The 21,106-nt window shown below is 43.8% G+C and overlaps 1 long non-coding RNA gene across 1 annotated transcript in view; it reads left to right on the forward strand.

The window, feature by feature from the left end:
• The window catches only part of LOC116077394, a 65,821-nt gene extending 45,032 nt beyond the window's left edge, over window positions 1-20,789 (forward strand). The window contains exon 2 of the long non-coding RNA XR_004113231.1: window positions 20,207-20,789. This is a non-coding gene — a long non-coding RNA (uncharacterized LOC116077394). The remainder of the gene's footprint in view (window positions 1-20,206) is intronic.
• The last annotated feature ends 317 nt before the right edge of the window (window positions 20,790-21,106 follow it).

A 21,106-nucleotide genomic window follows, 5' to 3' on the forward strand; every position in this document is an offset into this window, starting at 1 on the left:
TCTCCCTCTCCCTCTCCCTCTCTCTCTCCCTCTCTCCCTCTCTTTCTCTCTTTCTCCCCCTCTGATTCAGGAAAAAGATTGCTAAGCTTATCAAATGTTCTGAGGAGTCTTGTAGTAAAAACGTTTGGTTTAATCAGTGTCTCGAAGGAACACTTGGTTCGCCAACCTTTTTCACCAATACCTGTTAATATTCTGTAGAAGTTACTTTGAAATGCTTCGATACATTGAATTCACGAATATTAGAGAGAGAGAGAGAGAGAGAGAGAGAGAGAGAAAGAGAGAGAGGTAGAGAACACATGTATACATGCTCATTTTTCATTTGTGTGCTTGTACTCAGCTCCATTTCTTTATTCTTTATACCTACAGTCTAGTCCAGGACTTCTAGCCTTGGGAATGGTGCTGTCCACAGTGGGCTGAATTTGGATTTTTCCAAATCAATTAAGACAGTCTCCTTATATACCTGCAGGCCAACCCAGTCCCTCACTGAGGTTAGTTGCAGGTGATTCTAAGTTGTGTTGAGCTGATGATTAAAACTAAATATCACTATGAGTTCGGCAATATCTCTCTGAACCTCAGACTTCCTTGATGAAGTTATTAAATAGGTTAAATGTTTGGTGAAATGTTCTCTAGGTCTTGTCATTTTAATGACTACATGTTAATGGTAGAATTACAATTACAAAAGAGTGCACTATTGGATTTTTAGTCTCCAAAAAAGCATGCATTGGGAACTAAATTCTTATGCAAACTGTTGGGAAATGGGTTTAATGGGAGGTGTTTAGCTCCTGAGGGTTCTACTCATGAATAGTTTAATATCAGCTATAAAAAGAGCTTAGATACATCAGACCAAAAAGCTTTGACTCAGCAAAGAAAACAATTATCAGAGAAGAGATAGCCTACAGAAGAGGAGAGACCACTTGTAAACTGTTGTCTGTAGGCATAGGAAATTATTAGATCTAGAAACCTCCAACATCAGAAAATCAAATAATTGAATCAAAAATTGTTAGTGTGTATAGAAAGCAATAAAGGGAAAAGGATTCCAACTGTCAAACTGGAGTTCATAGAACTCAACTCTTCTCTACTACCTTGAGAGTGGATTCATCCCTTCCAGGGATGGGAGGGTTGCCTAAGGCTGAGAAGACAACCACAGAATTTGATGAGTTGGGTGGTAGAGAGTTCTGTGTTTTCCTTTTTTGAGATCCCTCATACACATGAAGAAGCAAGAAAGAACCATCCATCATCCTGCCTTGTGATGACTTCTTGCTCTGGTATTTTTCAGGAACTCCATGTCTAAGACTGAGCAATCATTTGGGTTGTAGTTACAATGTGTCATCTTCACTTGGCCTTGACTTAGTCAAACTAAACTCTTGATGTTGGTTGCCAAGGATCTTAGGTACACTCCATGAGCACCATCATTCATGAAGACGGTCTAAAGAGAAATCCTCATATGCAACAGTTTCAGTCAATGCTGGGGACACAGCTTTATTTATTATCTAATAGTTAAAATTGCTGCTGACGGGACACCAAAGTGTGGAATGCAGAGCAGGGAAGGGTGTGTGAAGGAAGCAGAAAACTGTGTTATTCCACAGCTGTGTTGGGAAGCTGAGAACTAGGCCAGAAAGTTGTGTTAGTGGCAAGATGTAGGGGGTACAAGGAGAGCCTAGAGATGTGGCATTACCGTCTAAAGGTAGGGGCATAAGGGTGAGATGCATGATCTTACTAAAGAATTATCACACACTGTGGAGTGGAAGGCTGGCCAGCAGGAAGGAATGGGTCATTTAGGGCAGGGGCCCCATGCTCAAAAAGCACACAGCCCTGTGTGTCAGAGACTGACTTCATCACCAGATGCAGAACACTACTGAAAATAGCTCTGGCTGTGCTTCCTCCTTGCCTGGCCTGATCCCACTGCGGTAGAGCCTGCCATCCAGCCCATTTTTCTCCCTGGCTCATGCCTCTCCCACAAATGACTCCTTAGGGAATTATAAAGAGTCCAATTCCCTGATCATCCTCAAACTATTACTTTGCCCAAGTGGAGGAGAAAAATACTCATCAGCTATTTTAGATGGAGTATATAATTTTTTTTCCCTCTCCGCTATGTAAAACCATATTTTCTTAGGGCTTTCTGGGTCATGGAAACCTTGGCGTGTGTCTATTTATCTAGACTGCCTGATGACCCTCCTGTTTGCTGAGCAATCTCTGTCATTTGCACAGAGCTCTGCAGCCTCTGGAATGATGGCTCTAATGAAGATCTCTCCTCCAACCTTGCTAGGGGAGGGCTTCAAGGAAGTGGGCAGGAGGCTGAGACAGCCACGATTTGACTGTTAGATCTCTCCAGCCCCAGGTGAGATCCAGCGTGGCAACAGCAGAGTGATTACTCTACAGGAGTTCATAAGGCAGATTTGACTTACGTGTCACAAAGTGATGGAGGCACCAAGCACCCGGGAAGCTCCTTGCTGGGCTCTATAATTTTCATTACCTTAAATTGTGACTGTTTTGTTTAGGAAAAGCTTTGTTGGAGTTTACTAGAAAATGGATTTTGGGAGTTTAAATTGGTATGTGTCAACTGAAAGTGCTGTTTTTGGTACTTGTCTGGTGGCAAGTATGGTCAGAAGCAGTTTTCTGAAGCTGTCTGGGTGTAAGGGAGTCCCAGAAAAGGAGCCTCTAAAGTGATCTCAAAAGTCAGATGGAGGATTGCCAGGTTGCAGAGTGCTCAGCCAGGATTTGAGGGCTGGCCTTAGGATGACCGATGGTCTGAGCTTGTCCAGAAATGGCGACTGTGTGGAGTCACTTCACTGGTGCCATAATAGGAAGAGTGTGGGTGCTCTGCAGTGCTACATAAATGCTTCTTTTCTTACCTCTTCTTTTTAATTTACTCAAATCCCCTGTTTGCCTCTGTCTACAAATGCTAAAGCTGTGGGGTTTGGGGGTCTTTTGTTTTTATTAATATTGTTGTTATTGTTTTGTTTTGGAGACAGGGTCCCATGTAGCCCAGGCTAGCTTTAAACCCACTATGTAACTGAGGCTGATAACTCCTGATCCTCCTGTCTATTCCCCCCCCCCAGTGTTAAGATATGTTTTATAAAGACTCATTTACTCTTCCTTGTATGATAGGAACAAGATTTATGATACTAAGTACTTAAACTGAGCATAGTAGCTCATGCTTATAATCCCACCACTTGAGAAACTGATACAGGGGGATTGGCTCAAGTTAAAGTCCAGCCTGGCCTACACAGTGAGCTCTCCATCTGAAAGCCATAAATAAATAAAGATTTATCCTAAATCAAACATCTGTTGTTCCTGGAAACACTTTTGATGCTCCAGGGCAGATATTACTAATCTAGTTTATTCCTAGTTCCCATAATCCTATGCTTTTCAGAGTGCTCTAGGCAGCCCCTAGCCAAACCATGATAGGGCCTGTTTGTCTTCCCTAAGAGGCAGAGCACCTACCTCCCAGTCCTGTCAGCCACATTCTGTCTGACCTCTGAGATGCTGTTATGCACTGCCATGCATTGCCTGATCATTTACTCACTCATTCTGCATGTTTTGAGACCGCCAAAGCTCAAAGTTCCAGCCCAGCACAGGACGTGGCACTGGTGCTAAGCAATGGACAGAAGGGGCAGGCAGTTCTGTCTTCAGGCAGGCTCTCTTATTATGGAGACAGGGAAGGAGATGGAATGAACAAATGAGTGACCAGAACACACGGTACATGGGTGCTGAAAAGAAACCAGGGTGGAGAAGTGGGCCACAGAGTGTTGGATATGACAATGAAGTTAGCTTGTAATTCTAACTAAGATTTTCATGGAAACAAGCCTCAAAAGCTAAAGGGGTAAAAAGGGGTGAGGAAAGGAGTGGCCCCAGCCACACTCTTTCAAAGTTGCTTAGGGGAGTGAAATGGTCTTTGTAAAAAATAATTCACCATGTGCCGATATTCACCATGTGCAGCACACCCTGTTGAAGCTTGCCTTTGCCCCAATGCAGAGCCTGCACATCAGTGTTTATGTTGATTAGTCTGATGCCAGGGTAATAAACAGTAACATTATATGCAAAACAAATGCAAAGTGGCTGTAAAGTAAAATTTCCAATTAGCAGAGATAATGAATGATTTCTGTGATGTAAGTTGGAAAACTGCTGAGTTAAAAGCAAATAGCCCATTTCTCCATGGCCAGCAAGGTAGCTCAGTGTATATAGGTGCTTGCTCCCAAGCCTGATGACCAGAGTTTAATACCCCCATCCACCTGGTGGTAGGACAGAACTTACTTCATTGCAGTGTCCTTTGATCTCCATATATTTTATGTATATATATATGATCAATTTAATAAAATCGTTTTAAATACAATAAATGGATCTCTTAGTTAACAACTCGGAGACAGGGCAATCATGGGGCACTTGGAAAGTAGTTTACTGAAAAACTATGATAGACCTTCCAGCAAACTTGTTTTACTCTTATTTTTCACAAGTGTATGTTTTCACAAGTGTAGTCCACTTTGTTACTATCTGTAAAAATCAAGCACAAAGAAATGAAGGTTTTATCCTGCTTAGGAATATATATATATATATATATATATATATATATATATATATATACACACACACATATGTTTATATGGAGAGAGAGAGAGAGAGAGAGAGAGAGAGAGAGAGAGAGAGTTTGCAAAAAGCCTGAGCAAGCTGGATTTGCTCCCTGTTGCTTTGTGGAGTCAGTGTGGGGTTAATACCATAAAGGCAAGCTAGAAATAGCTTATGTTTAACTATATTGGTTTCCAGCCAGTCTCCACTGTACCTCGTCCACTGTTTAGAACACAGCTCTAGGCTTTGCTTCAAGGGATTCCATTTGCTCAGGTCCATTTCCCTTTCCACTAATGTTCCCCTGCAGGGGTAAGGTGAGCTCTGGGGGGTGAGGATGTCCCAGAGGTCACATGGCAAGAGGCAGTAGAACCTTCAAGATGCTTTTTCTGGTGTTTCCCGAAGGAGCCCAGTGTCAAACTAAAAGGCCCCTCTGGCAGATTCATGGTTTGAACCCACTCGGGAAATCAGGGCTTCCTGGCACTTAATTGCAAAACCAGCAGAGTGGCTTTTTTGTAAAGATAGTTTTTATCTTTTAATAAAAATTTATTGACACCTAGAAAAGTTAAGTATGGGCATGATTCTGATGTAGGGAGCATTTCTCACAACTTATGGCGTTTCTTCAGATGGCAGCCCTCACTTTAAAGGCCTAAAGAGGAGCGTGGGGTCTGCTTATTTATTTCCAGGGTGTTATGGTGATGTTCAGAGTAGCATTCTGTCAGTGAATGGCTGTGTACCTCTCCTGGTTAGGAAACAAGCTATGCTGCATGTAATGTCAGACAAGCCATTTGGGGGGCCATATTTTTTTCTTTCATTTCCCGGGCCCTTAGAGGAGAAATAAAAGATTTCCTAGGTCTTTGTCATGTTCCTTGTGGAGACATTGCCTCTCTTTCTTTGCCCTGTGGCTTAAAACCTCTTGTTTGAAAGAAGAACCTTGGCAAATTTTGAATTTTCGTCTTGCTTGAATTTTTATCATGGATACTTTATCTGCTGTTTACTGGGAGGTGTGTAGATGGAAGAGGGACGGCCTGAGGACTAGACACAGCTGAGATGGTAAGAGTACCCAGAACCGAGTACAGAGCCTGTCCACATGGCTTTGCCTTTCATGCCGGGTCAGGCGCTATGTATCTACTTCCCCAGGCAAGGTAGAACAGAGTTCACGTCAACCCTCACATTTTCTACCACAGTAGTGTGGTATGAGTACTAGGCCTGTGTGCATTGTGCACGGGTGGTCGGTTAGCTCAGCCTGTATTCAAGGTAGCTTCTAGAACATTCTCTCTCTTTGCTGCATGGTGGGACCCAATTGAACATACAGTCTGATGTTGCCTCTGTACTGTTGACCCCCCAGAAGAGTGTTGTTAGGGAGGATGTGTCCTACAAAGATAAAGTCCCACCTTGCTGCTTCCTGTGTGGCTGTGTAATCTGGCAAGAGTTTTCAGTCTTCTTTTCCTCATTTGCTAAATGGAGGCCACGAAGCAATGCTTACTCCTTAGGCTTAATTGAGGGTTAACAGAGAATTTGGATGAAGTTATGAGCACACAAAGTTGCTTATTGTCAAGCGTGAAATCAGTGAAGGCCTGCCACCTTGTCAATGTCAATGGAGGTGTGTGTGTGTGGGGGGGGGTAGGGGGCACCTCCATTAGCACTGACAATTGAGTCTTTGTCATCATACCTGTATTTTACTCCTATGGGTCCATTGAAATCAAACCACCCAGGAGCTAGAATGTGGCTCAGTGGTGCCAGGGCATACACACAAGGCCTCTGGTTCTGTTCCCAGCACTGCAGAGACCAGTATGGAGCTGAAATCAAACTACTGCATAGCCCTTGGGTCGTATGCTTCCAAATTTGGTCTGCTGAATCAGCATCCCTGTCATGAGAGTGTGTGTGTGTGTGTGTGTGTGTGTGTGTGTCTTCTGGTGCTCATGAAAGCTTATTTCTTCCACAATTAATTTATTCTAGTTCTAGAGATAGTTTTAAATACAACTAGCTGGGACCTTAAAAGTCTCTGTCATTTAAGATAGATTGCCTGTCTTAGCTTCATTATTCATAATTGGGAAATGATGTATATCCCAATTATGTAAGAGAAAAAATTCTTTGTGTTTTTTTTTTATAAGTATTTTGGATCAATTAGGACCTTGATTTTCTTCTTGTGATCATGAAGACCCCAGGCTTTTCCTTCCCACCTCGAACTTGAATGAAGGTGCTTACTATAGAGAAGAAACCACAATGCCTGAGTAGTCCTCATTTTCCACCTGACCTTTGTCTCTGGCTGCCATTCTATGCCAACAAGCCTACACTGCTCTGACAGGATGCTCTTCTCTGAGGCTCCCACTCTTTTTATTGTGTGTGAAATTAAGCATCTGAGGATAGAGTATATTGTAACTCGGGGTCAAGTCACCAATTACTATACAAACATTAAGAATGCCAGCCTAGAAGTGGGATTGAACCGGACCGACTGCTGACACATAGCAAACAAAATGTCTCCAAAGTATTAGCTTTGGAGCTATCGGAACTCATTCCGTTGCCTTATGAATATGTCATTTAGATTCTGTGCACTCGCCTTTCTGCAGTTGAGAAAACTCAGGGTTGGGGGCCAGGAACGAACATGAGGGTGATGGAGGTCAAGACAATGATGCTCACTGTGCTCACATGAAAGGGGAATGCACACATCACCGTTTTAAAATCAAGACCAGGAGAGATTGGCACAAAGTGCAGGTGTCTCATCCTGGGGGCAGAGAACAGAGAGGGACAATTGGTTCGAAGAGCTCATTAAGGAAGTCTCAGGGAAGAAGCTGTCAATAGAAAAAGTGTGAAGCAGAGAAGAAACTAGATATTAACTGGAACTGGAAGGTTTTCCAGGCAGAGGGAGCCCAAGGTGAAACTAGAGAAGCAGGATGAGTGCACAGCAGGCTCACAGTAGACTTATGGAGGGAACGAGCCAGGTTGCACTGGTACTGTGTCTAGGACTGGGCATATCTGCTCCATCTGAACTCAGCCCTTGTTATGCATGTGTCCCTGGGATCTGAGATGCAGATCTTGCATGACAAAGGGAAAGTGGTGAGAGTCAGAGAGCTTTTCACCTTGTGCTGAGATTTGAAGGGCAGGGAAGAAATAAATGTCTCCCATGAGGCCAATAATGATGACACTAAGATCGTGGATGGTGAACTCATTCCGAACGTTCCGACTGGATCGAGGCAGCCTGGCTGTAAATCATGCTGCACCAGCTCCCGTGGCATATTGCTGGCTGGCTGGCTGGCTTGGCACATTCTCTCTAGAGGAGCAAGGACACAGGTCCAGGATGTAAATTGCAGCTCAGCAGAGAACTGCAAATCTGGAAGGGTTTGCTGTGGTGCCAGGACCCCTCACTCCACAGATGGGGAACCCAAAACAAGGCTTTGATCTCAGTCACAAGGAGGCCAGCATGAAGTACAGCAACTCAGGTGCCCAGATCAAAATTCCCCCAACACCTTTCCTGGAACTTGTTTTCTATCTTTCCTTTGAAGTCAAACATCTTGCAGTTTTGAGCTGTGCTAATCCCTAGCTTCAAAAGGTAGCTCTTCTCATCTATCATCGAGGTCACTCTCCTCTCCCAGCATGCCCCCTTCCCTCACCTTGCTTTAAGAAGATCCAGGCAGCCCAGATGCTGGGAAGAAATCTATTTGGTTCACCTCCTTGGAAAATCCCTGGGTTTTTATAGCTTCCAAAGGAGATAGTTTTTCCATAATGCTTATTAAACAAGCATGGTGGAGAAAAGTCTATTCATTGTTTTCATGGCAGGCACAGAAGGTGGGTTTTGAATTGGATAGACAAGGTGGGGCCCCATGCTGGGTAAACAGAAATTTATAGCCATGGAGCAGAGTGGGTTTGGATGGAAAGTGACTAAGGCAAAACCTTAAGGGTAGGGAGGTTTCTGCTAAGCTAGAGATGGGCCAGGCTACCAGCTTTGCAAGGAGGAGAGAGAGAGGAAGGAACCTGATCAGATATTGGTGGAAGGGAGGTTCCTGCTAAATCAACTTGAGAAGACTCTTTGCTAACTTTGGATCTTACAACTATGTGAGCTGAGGAGAGAGTTCTGAAGCCTGAATAAAGATTGGCCAAGCAAATGAAGATGGTCACAGTAATGAACCATGACCTGTTAGAACACAGATGCTGGGCAGTACAGGACTGTCTGTAAGGTTCCCTCGACTTGGCAAACGTTCCCATGGTGAGTGAGAGTGAAGACTGCAGCTATTCTTCCAGCTTGAGATTTTCTGGGTTTTGTGTTTTGTTTTGTTTTCTGTCTCCCTTGCAGCCGGAGCATCTTTCCTCCCTCTCCAGCCCACTGTTTGAAATGCTTCCCCCAGTGACTTGGATATAGACAGTGGCTCTGGCTCTCGCTCACTCGCTGTGTCTCCCTGGAGTCCTTTTGCTTTGTGTCTGGGCTAGAAATGGCCAGGGAGGTCTCTGTCAGACCTGAAGGAAGCTGGGATGTGGGGCAGTGTGGAGAAAGGAGAGTGTAGTTGAGGATGTTTGAGCTATGTTTCAGAGGAAGGGGCATGCATACACACTAGAAAGCCAGGTCAGAGGGAAGCTGTAGGGACTGGAATGCAGCCTGCTAGGACTTGTGTTCTTGCTCCAGGGTGTCAGGGCTCTGGCCTAGCAAAAACTTCACCATGTAGCCATTCCCAGGGCAGCCTGAGGTTGGGTGGGCTCATTGGAAGACAGTCAAATGATGTGTTCTTTATTTCCAGTCACTGTGGAGAAATGAACCCAACTTAATGAAAGAAGGCTTTATATCACCGTGCCTGTGGTTTGAGGACCATCATGGTGCAGAAGGTGTGGTCTCAGGAATAGCTTGTGGCTGGGGCAGTGCTGGAAGCATGAGGTAGCTGGTTCTACCGTGTGAGGAATCAGGAAGTCGACAGAGAGAGGAAAAGGAAGAGGCTGCAAGCAGGATCAGGCTACAGCCCCTATGACTCACAGCTGAGAGGCAGCTTGCCTTTCAGGTGCCCTGAAGAAGCCAATCCAAGCTTGTTCCAGATGAAGACCCCTGGTGATGCTCTCCTCTGCTCTATTTTGCGTGCCTTTTCATACAGTGCACTTGTGTGTTTGTGTGTGCGCATGTATGGCATATATGTGGAAGTGGGGGTCACCTTCAGGTCTTATTCCTCAGGTGTCATCCAGCTTGTGCTTCTGAGACAGCTTCTCTCATTGGTGCTCACTAGAGAAGCCAGGGAGCCGCAGGAATCTGCCTGTCTCCACCTCTCCAGGGATAGGAGTGCATGTTCATACCAGCACAGTTTGCTTTTAAAATGTGTGTCTTAGGGCTGGAACTCAGGTCCTTGTGTGTGTACAGTAAGCACATTACTAAGTTACCTCCCTAGCCTTTCCCTCTCCTGTTTTTTTTTTTTTTTTTAGGATTTATTTTATTTATTTTATGTGTATGAGTATACTGTAGCTATACAGATGGCCGTGAGCTATCGTGTGTAGCTGCTGGGAATTGAACTCAGGATCTCTGCCGGATCCGCTCGCTCTGGCATAATTCACTGTAGCTGTCTTCAGAAGAGGGTGTCAGATCTTATTACGGGTGATTGTGAGCCACCATGTGGTTGCTGGGATCCGAACTCAGGACCTTCGAAAGAGCAGTCAGTGCTCTTACCCACTGAGCCATCTCATCAGTCCTCCCTCTCCTGTTTTTAGGGAATCCAGCAGCCCCAGTGCCAGGACTGTACTGCCAGTACCCATGCGTACTCCATCTCACATCTCTGCACGCACAGGGGGCTATAAGGTTCTAGCACTGTAGGAAGGGTTTTAGGGAGGAAGAAGTGATGAATGAGGTCCCAGGAATTCAGGTCACAAGACTCCTCCAATGAATGGAAAGCTTTTTGTCACCAACAGTTCAGGTTTGTGGTTTCTGCCTTTCAAAAAATACTCATTTGCATGGGGATGTTGTATAATCAGTATATGCAGGCATGAGCTTTGATCCAGACTCAGATAATAACTAGCCTAGCCTTAGCCGGGGCAGACCAGGCAAGTCCCTTCCCTCCTACGGCTATACCCTCTTTGCTTGTAGAGATCATTACAAATCGGATGCCAGAATCCCATGATTGCTAACTGAGTACTGGGCTGGCTCTTGAGCTTCGAGCTTCGTACAGGCTTTCTCTTGATTCCACAACCTTCCTTGCTACAACAGCTGCTCGAATCCCTGAGAACAAGAGGGGAAGAGGCTGGGAGGCAACTCAGTCAGTGACATGCTAACCCTCCAAACACGGGATCTGATGTGAATGCGAAAGCCCCAGAAAGCCAGAGGAATCGGATCCCCATCGAGTTAGAGTTAGAGGTGATTGTGAGTCCGCTAGTGATGGTGCTGGGAACCAGACTCAGGTCAGCCCCTCTACAAGGCCAGTCAGTACAAGCTCTTAAACCGTTAAGCCATCTTTCCAGCACACCCCACTCCTGTTGATCACTGAACTAAGTACACATGTGTTTACTGTGGCATTTGGCTAATGGAAGGAAGGCTATTTTTCCCTTAGTGACAGTGATATAAAATGTTCCCTGTTAAAATTTATGCAGAAAGGGCAGGTGATATAAAGGAAGAATTTTGAGGAAATGGCGACTTGTCTGGCATGCAGCTATGAAGAAAGAGAGGAGAGGAAATGAACCAAGGTGAGGAGATCACATCTGTAGTCCTAACATTTCCTTTTCAGGAAAGTGCAGGGACTTGAGGTTAGTGGATCAGAATTCGGGGTGTAGTTGGGTTGGAACCAGGGTGCCCTCCCCCTTGTTATGAGCTCTCTATCTGCCAGGGCTATGACCTTAATCCTTCTGATAAGCTTCCCTAAAGCTTCAGGTACCAGATCTGTTAATTAGGGCCCCTGCTCAACAAATACTACGCCTCCTATTGCTTCCATTCAAGGATAAAATTAATGAATTCACTTCACAATTGCTTGTCACAGTAGCTACCTTGGAATTATGGGAACATTAGACACAGTACTATCACCACGGGTTTCTCTTGATTTATACAGTAAGTGTATGTGGGAAAAGATAACGTAAAAATCAATTTTGTTCAAATCAAATCTCATTTTTCCATTGATTTGCTTGATCTCAGAAGCGTTTTAATCTTAATTTTTAAAATTCTCACACTTGAAAATTGTTTCAAGGCACTAGCCTATCCCCTTAAAAAAAAAAAAAAGAATACCAGCCTGAGCGCCCGAGAAGGTAGCTGAGTGCCTGAGAAAGATGCTCTGTCCGAATCTGCCACAAACTCACTCTGTGACAGCTGTGAAATCCTGAATGTCTTTGCTCCTCAGTGTTCCAGTTTGAAATGAAAGCTTGGGAGGTCTGAGTAGAAACCCTCTGAGAGCCTGTGTGTTTAGTGCTTCAGGCTGGCTGACTCACTCTTGACCATCGTGAGCTGTACTTTACCCTTTGCCTCCTGTTTGTGCCCATCCCATGGGCAGGGTGAGGCTATAGTTCAGGCAGGCAGCAGCAACCATCCCTTGTAGAAGCATCAATTTGCCCTCACTCCTCACAGGCAGTGTGGACTTGGGAGTAGAGACCAGAGCCTTTCCTCTCTACCTCTAGTTCCACGGGATTCCCTGATTTTATGTTCTTAATCCCACATCATCTTCCTTTCACCTCTACTCTAATTTTATTAATTTGTAAAAAAGAATTTCATACATGAGCACCATATTTATATCATTTCTACCCATCCTCTCCCTCTCTACCTTCTCCTGAGTCCCCTTGACTCCCTTTCAAGATTATCTCATCTTCTTCATTATTGATATATTTATAATATATACATACACACACATATATACATACATACATATGTTGAGTTCATTTAGTGTTGCTCCTATGCATATGTATTTAGGGCTTAGCACTTGAAATTAGAAAACCCACTAAGGCCTTGTCCCCCTCTCTAGAGCTACTGATAGCTCTTCATCTAGGGGTGTGGTCTTATATATATATATTTTTTTATCTACACTGGCATATCAACTGGAGTTGCCATAGTGAAGGTCTTGTTTTGGCAACCTGTTGTTGAAATTTCAGGGGTGCCCCTTTCCCGTTCTATATAGAAGGCACTATCACTCAGTCTATGTTCTGGTCCTGGTCTTCTGTCTCAGATACTTTTTCTATTCCCTGAGCAGTGCTCCACAGTGTTCCCTGAGTCATAGGTGTAGGAGTTGTGCTGTAGATGCATCTATTGGGGCTAGGTACCCTGTGATCTGTTGTTTTCTTCATTTTGACCAGTTTGGTTTCTATGTTGGTTTCACCTGTTGCAAAAGGAAACTGCTTTGATGAGAGGTGAGAGCAACATTTATCTGCATGTATGAGGTTAAGTATTTAGACTGTGGTTGGAAATTACACTGGTTTGAAAAATGTGGCAGTAGCTCTCCTCTGTGGTCTAAGACATCACCAGCCACAGGTAGGTAACTAGGTTTCCAGTACCAGGCATGAATTTTTTCTTCTTAAGTGGACCTTAAGTCCAATCAGATGACTGTTAGTTATTCCCAAGACATAAGTGACGTTGTACCATTGGGTAGACCTTGCTGGGCTGGCCAATGCTGTGGCTTGCAGACTTCATAGCTGGTTAGGACTATTGATTGCTATATGATCAAGCCAGGCTACTTCTTGGCATATGCTCCAGAAACTTGACACGCTCCTCTACAGACTCTTGCTCACCCATGTTCCTTGCTGCTCTACTCACAATGGCTAGGAAACAGAAGCAACCTAAATATCCTTCAGCTGATGAATGGATGATGAGCATATGGTTCATATGTACAGTGGAATCCTATTCTGCTGCAAAGAAAATAAAATCATGAAATCTGTGGGTAAGTGGATAGAGGTAGAAAATATTTTACTGCGTGAAGGAATCTAGATTCAGAAAAACAAACACCGCATTTCCCTTTTATGTGTGGGTCCTAGCTCTGAATCTTTTGATGTGAATACATAACATGTGTGTGAGAATATAAACTGTAGGAACTGCAGAAACTGGGAAGATAAAAAGGGACCAGGGCAGGACATTCTATGTGGGGAGTAGGAGAGAGGAGCTAGCTATGAAGGGAAAGGGAAAAAAAAACAGGAGAACTTTAACTGGGGGGGTGGGGGAGGAGCAGTAAAACAGTGGGAGGAAGGAGGATAATTAACACTGAAGAATATTTGAAAAATCCGTAGGAAAAACCTATACATATGTATGTGTGTATAAACAATTATATATGTGTGTGTGCATAAAACTGCACATTTATATAAAATTGTGTGTGTGTGTGTGTTGTGTTTGTATAGTTTAAATGAAGTTGCATTACTTGGGATGATAATGCTTCCCACAAGAGACACAGACCAACAACACCCCTTCCCCTCCCAGTGTTTAGGCATGAGAATCCTCTCTTCCAGTTTTGGTTAAATCCAAAAGACCTTCAAAACAATACAGGCTACTGCTGGGGCGCTTGACTGCCTTTTGAGCTTCAAGGCAAGACCATATTGCTGAAGACACCACACACTTCAGACTTAGAGGAGTTGAGTTGGAACTTAACGAAAGCCTTCATCTCACAGAGGACAAGCTCTCAGCATCCTTGATGGTGCTCCAGAAGCTGCCAAGGGAGAAAAGCAACCACTGTCTCTAACCTCTGCCACCCTGTCACTTCTGGCCTCTGAGAGGACAGCAAACCTGAAGAGGAGAAAGTGTACTCTAAGAGGGATAATCCCTGTTCATCTTTCTCAGAGATGGAAACTTCCTGAAACCCATTAGCGCAGCATTGGTATTTCTGCCATTTTTTTTTTCCTCAAGGAATTCTGATGCCAATCTTGCTACCCTTCTCTCTGTGAGTGACACAGTCCTGCCCCCTCTACCTGCTCTTTCCCATTCTGAGCCATTCTCTACTGAAATAAAACTTTAAGAGCTCAGTTTCTACCCTGTCCTAAAACCTCCAGTCCTCAAAGCCTGTTCTACCTCACAGCTGTCCCGATCCACCATGGGGTCCAGTGTAGCACCCTGAGGCACTACCCACCCTTGGTCCTGAAAGGTCTGACTTGTCACCAGAGATCTGGACAGCTTCTGGTAGGCATTAACATTCCAGTGCACCTTCAGTCGCAGGTGCCGCGGCTCCCCTAGGGAGAGAGCTTCCTGCTCCCCAGCTCTGGGCCCTTCAATTAGGCAGTTAGCAGGTGGCTCCCTAGGGAGACAGGTAGAAATGCTAAGCTGGAACTTGGAGCAAAAAGAGAGCTGCAGTTTCTGAAGCAGTAACTGGAAAGATTCTTGTCCTAGTACAGTAAGTAAGGTGTGTGTGTATATGTGTGTGTGTACATATGTAAGTATGTTAATGTGTATGTAAATCAGAGATCAACCTTAGGTCACGCCCCAGGAATTATCCACCCTTAGGATAGGGTCTCTCACCAGCCTGGAGCTTGCTGTACTGTAGCCTTAGGTTGTTAGAAGGCCATTAATCCATAGGAATCCCCCTGTGTCTGGCTCCCAATGCAGCAGTTACAAGCATATGTCACCATGCCTGGCTTTCCTTTTTTTTTTAATTTTTTTAAACTTGTGTTCTGGGGAATCAAACCCAAGTCAATGGCAGGTACTTTACTGACTGATCCACTTCCCTGTTCCATGCTAGAAGGATCTAAGAGAGTTTTATAAACTAGCAGAGAAGACAGAGGGTTGGTGATCACAGGGGTGGGGGGCAGCAGTGGGTTTATGGTACTGGAAAGTAGTTATTTAATGCAGACTATGGGATCCTTTTGGATACACCCTTAGCTTCTTGTGTTAGAGAGTAATGGTGGATGTGTTAATGCCATGATACTGCACAGCCTAAGAGAGTTTAAATGGGGCCTGTTCTGTCATGCATCTTTTCTCAAAATTAAAAAGAATTGTGTATTGATTGCACTGTGGGCAGACAGACAAATATCCAAATATATTTCCCACTAACCCAAGTGTCTTAGTTGCTTTTCACCGCTGTGATAAAACACCATGGCCAAAAGCAACTGATAAGAGGAACAGTTGATTTTGGCTTGCTGTTCCAGAAGACTATCATGGTGGGGAGAAATGGCAGTAAGAGGCAGGCATGGGACAGGAGTAGGAAGCTGAGAGGGAAGCAGAGGGAGCAGCCTGGTAGTTGGGTGTGGCTGTAAATTCTGAGAGCCCAACCCAGTGATGTACTTCCTCCTGTGAGGCTTCACCATCTACCCAAACAGTGCCACCAATGGGGACCAAGTGGTCCCATATCTCAGTCTATGGGAGATATTCTTATTCAGACCACCACACCAGGAAAAGTATAGTTTAGTCTGAACTACAGGAGCTCTGGGGTCAGGTAGCCTGTACCTGAATCCTATCTCATTATTGACTTACTATGCAGAATAGAGTTTATCTGACCCACCCCCAGCCTTGGTTTTCATGTCTATATAATGAGAATTGCTAAACCTCTTAAGGGAAGAGTGAAGTACTGAATTACACTCTGGAAAGAGACTGACATTCTGAAGGTAGTGAATGGGTGCGTGGTGGACTACCTTCTCCCTGCTCTCCCATCTCTGAAGAAGACACTGGGCAAGTGTGATCACTAATACTGATCAGCAACTCTACGAGACCTAGATTTACCCAGAAGACAAAGCTCTGGGCATGTCTGTGAGGGAGCTTCTATATTCTTATTAGTTGAGGTGGGAAGACTAACCCTAACTGTAGGTGGCACCATCCCATGGCTTGGGATGAATTAAAAGGGAATGGAGGGCTGGAGAGATGGGCTCCAGGGTAAGTAGAGGAATTGAGTTTGTTTCCCAGCACTTGTCAGGCAGCTCATAACCACCTCTAGCGATTCTAATGTTCTCTTTGGCCTCCTTCTGCACTGTACATGTGTACACATTAGTGGGGAGAGGGGCAGTGTGCATATACACAAATTAAACACAATCCTTTTTTTTTTTTTTTTTAAGGAGAATATAAGTTAAACAGCACCACTCATGTCTCTGCCTCCTGACTTGACACAATGACACCAGCTGTCTCATGCCTTCTGCTCTGAGATGGACTGTACCCTCAAGCTTGTGAGCAAAATAAAATGCTTCCTTCCTGAAGCTACATTTGCCAAGTATTTTGTTGCAGCAATAATGAAAGTAACTAATATAACATAGCCAGGCAGAGAGCAGGGCAAAGGGGGAGTGGCTTCATGTCTGCTCCTAGTAGTAGTGTGAATTGTTCTGATGGGCACAGACCATGCAATGAGGTCTTTGCATCTTCTTACCACCCACTGCCTTCTTCATTCTCTGCTGTTATCCTGGTAATACAACAAACTTTGTATCCACGTTTGACAGACATGTGGCTTGAGTTGCAGGCAGAAGGAACAAGATGTGGAAGAGCTAGAAGTGAATCAGGAGAAAGTCCATGTCCATTTTGAACCTGCAGCTTTCTGCAGCCAGAGCTGTGGTCAGTGCTGTTGAAACTGGTCATTGTATCTGGAGCAAAACATAGTTAGTTTTTGTCATGCCAGGAGATTGTCTCCATGGGGACAGCAAATTGTCCTGGGGAAGGGGCCAAAATGCCCTTAATTCTGCTCTGTGCTGTCATAGCATGAGTGACCATGATTAGCATATCCATTAGGAGACCTAGGTACCACTGTTGCCTGGATACCAGTGCTGCCTACGTACAAATTCTGGCTCTACCTTTGATCTAGCCTTGTTATGAAGCCTCAGGAAGACAACAGGATACCATTCCCTTTAAAAAACAAAAAACAAAAAAAACAAAAAACAACTCACCTTTTCTCCTCTCTTCTTCCTCATTTCCTTTTCCTTCTTTTCTTCTTTTCCCTCTTTCTTCTTTTCTCCCTTCTAGAATTCTTTACCAAACTATTATACTAGATTCCAGGGTCAACATTACAATGGCTACTGCTTGTATTTTATCTTCTTCCCCTCCTGGGATTTGTATTAACAATTCAGGGGAAAATCGAAAAACAACACATAAGCAAAATCATTCAAATGGTACTAAATGTTAAGAAATAAAAAAAAAAAAAAAGTAAATTATGAGATGCCGTAGGAAGAAGCCTAACTTAGGTGTTAGTGGGGAGAAAATGAAGAAATCTTTAAGCTGAGCTTGAAATGTGGCAAAGAGCCAAGGTCTATTTTGCAGGCAGATATTGAAGCACACTGATGTTTTGGCTTAGGGAGGATGTGAGTAGGAGACCTGAGAGGATGTGACAGTTTAGGTGTGGGGTGCAGTTGGGGTGTGGGAGCAGCTACTCTCACCTTAGACATGGCGGGTCATACAGCAAGGGTAGAGTTACACTGAGGGACTCTGAAGTCAGCAGGGAGCACAAGTGTAAAGATCTCATAGGCAGATCTTCCTATAAACTTAATGAGTTGGCCATAAGTGTTCTCTGTCTGAGTCCAAATTTCTCAGTTATTAGTATCGATGGTTGGATTAGATGCAGTTGTGTTTGCCTACACCTTTATAGCCCATGATCTTATTTAGTTTTTTTTTTTTTCCTTTTTGAGTCAGGGTCTCTTGTAGCCCATGATGACTTGAATTCATTATATAGCCAAGGATAAGCTTTAATTGATTTTCTCCCTGTTTCTACCTCCTGGGGTCATCACTCCTGGTTATAAGCCAGGATTTTTAAAACTGGCCATTCTTGAGGCTCTCTATAGTTAATATATTTTTTCTTGGAAATATGTTAATAATAATAATTTGGAAGTCTCTACCCCCTCTTATAAGCCGGTGACTTCCTTCTAAGTACATGCTACCTTAATGGGTGCTAATGGTGCTTTAGATGTATTTGCATGGAAACCTTTCTTCAGCTCTGCCAGAATTGGGTGAGCCCTCCACAGATTTACAAACAAAAACTTGGGCTCTGGTGGGTCCCTTTAAATATTTCCATGTTCCTGGGCTCTTGTTCTACTTCCACATGTGGAGATATTAGCTCACTGGTTCCTAAGTTAGCTACCCAGTATAATCATCTAAGCATCTTTAAAATCCCCGGTCCTGGCTCTCATCCCTAGCCTTTCTGTTTAATTAGGATGTGAGCTGGGCATTGGACACTCTGAAAGCTCCCCGGATGATTATAATGTGCAGCAAGTTTGAGAATCACCATGCTGGGGAATAATTAAGATACGGGTAGGCAATTAAGGTGTGTGCTAAGAAATGTCAAGCTAACAGAGGAAGAAGTAAAAGTCACTTTCCTCTCAGAGTTGTAGATGTTCCCAAAGCCCTGAAGGATCAGAGGACAGGGATAGGCAGAACAGGGCAAGAAAGTTGATGCTATCTTAAGTCAACTTTTCCTGTTGCCTTGAGAAAATAACCCTGACAAAAGCCACCTAAAACAGAAAGGTTTTCTTTAAGTTCATAGTTCCATTGATGTCCATCATGGGAGGGGTCACTACTGGAGAAATGTGAAGTAGCTGTTCTCATTACATCTGAAAGAAAGGAATTAATGCTTGGCCTTATCTCAGTTTCTTTTCTTTATACAGTCTAGAATCCTAAGCTAGAGGATGATGCCACCCACAGTGGGCAGTTCTTCCCACTTGATTAACCTAATCAAAATAATTCCTCATGAGCATGACTAGAGGCTCACATAACCCAGACAATCCTTCTGTACCCAGAGGCTTATTTCTCAGGTGATTCTAGATCCTATCAAGTTGATAGTTATTAAGAGTCACAGATACTATAGGGAAGCAGAGATATTCTGAGGAAGGACACAGCTAAGGGTCTTATGTGATGACAAGAGTGTTCTAATTATCTAGCATTTTCTCCATTTTCTCCTCATCTCCCTTACCAGATGTGTTAGAATGCTCTTTTTTATTTTCAATCATGATCTTGCAGTATTAGTTAACACAGATACTCAATACACATTCTACTGCTACCTCTCCCATGGTGGTAACAGACATCAACCATAGGAATTGTTCTTGTTCATGAGTGGAGCTTCACAGGCTCTCACTACCCAGTGGTTCTGGTAGTCACTGCATGTGATGGATGATCTTGCTTATCAACGTGACTGGATTTAGAATCACCTCAGAGTCACACCTCTGAGTGAACCCATGTGTGTGCTTTCAGAAGGTTTAGCTGAGGAGGGAAGGACTCTTTTTGAATGTGGGCAACACAAGTGTATAAGCTAAGAACCAGGACTGAATACAAAGGAGAAAGAAAAGAAGAAAAGACCAGCCAGCATTCTTTCCTCTTCTTCCTGGCTGTGGACACATTGTAACCTGCTGCCTCATACCTCAACTGCCGTGTTTTCCTAGTCAGGTTGCATTGTAACCTCAAACCATGAACCAAACTGAACACTTCCTTTACTAAGTTGCTTTTGCCAGGTATTTCATCACAGCAATAGAAAAATAACTAATGCAATGTTTTAGTTTCTTCTGCTCTGAATTAAGAATGCATATACATATACCTGTGCATAGATGTGTTATCTGTAGTTTGAATCTCAAATATCCTCCTTCATTCCTGTGCCAAAAGCTGAGTTCCTAGAACATCAGTGTTTAGGGGCAGCGTCTTTAGCAGTGATTGGATCATGATGCCTCTCATCTGTGGACTGGTTCCTTGGTAGATTCATTGTTTTATGTGTTATTGAGCAGTGTTCGGAACTTTAGAGTGTGGGACCTGGTTTGTAAGAAGTTTGTCATCTGTGATATATCCTTGAAGGGTGTGTTCATGCCTGATTTCTTTTCTTCTTTCTTTCTTTCTACTTTCCAGATACCCTGAGGCCAGCATCTTTTCTCATATTCCCCATCATCATGTCCTGTACCACCCAACGGTAATGGAGCCTGCTGACCACAGACTGGATCCTCTGAAATGATATATCCAAATAACTCTCTCTTAATTTGAGGCTTTCCTCCTCAGGCATTTTGACACAGTAACAAAAAGCTAATACAATTGTATCTATGTGCACACACACACACACACACACACACACACACAGTATATAAATTAGTCAACTTGCTAGTAGGCCAAGATGGGAGGCCTTGAAGGCAGATGGTGATTTCTGATAATTAAATCAATGAGAACCAGATACAAATCAGAGATTTGGTGGATCAGGTTTGAGCAAAGGGAACTTTGAAGAAGTCTGTAGTCACACAGCAAAGAAGCAGACTGAAAAAATTCCTTTTATTGGAAGGCAAGGATTCTGGTCTCCCTTTTGAGATAGGTTTTAGCCATTTTTTTCTACTCACCCGATTTCCATTATGAAATATATCACCTTACCAAGGAGATGCACTGGAGCAGATTATAACATGATTGCATCTCCTATCCTCCAGTTTCAAATAAAAAAAAATCATATCAGTTTTCTTCCATGAATAACTTTTTTGGGGAGAATCTTAGTATAGGCACCCAGGGAAGGAACACTGTATTGAGGGACGGGTACTAGCTTCATGGTTCCTCTTTTTGACCTTCCTTCTTGGCCTTCATAGTCTTTGAGGGACTCTAGCCAGCCCTAGCATGGCAAACATGGATCTGGCTTCTCCCCCATTCCCCCTACCTTGCTAAAAGGTATAAGATTACATTCTTAAGTTAGCTTTCAAGGTCCATTCCCTTATTTGGCCAATTCCTCCACCTGAGGCTGACTACCAAGTTCCAGCTATCAAGTCATTGAAGTGC

This window comes from Mastomys coucha, unplaced genomic scaffold (assembly GCF_008632895.1).
Source record: "Mastomys coucha isolate ucsf_1 unplaced genomic scaffold, UCSF_Mcou_1 pScaffold5, whole genome shotgun sequence".
Classification (NCBI taxonomy): Eukaryota; Metazoa; Chordata; class Mammalia; order Rodentia; family Muridae; genus Mastomys; species Mastomys coucha.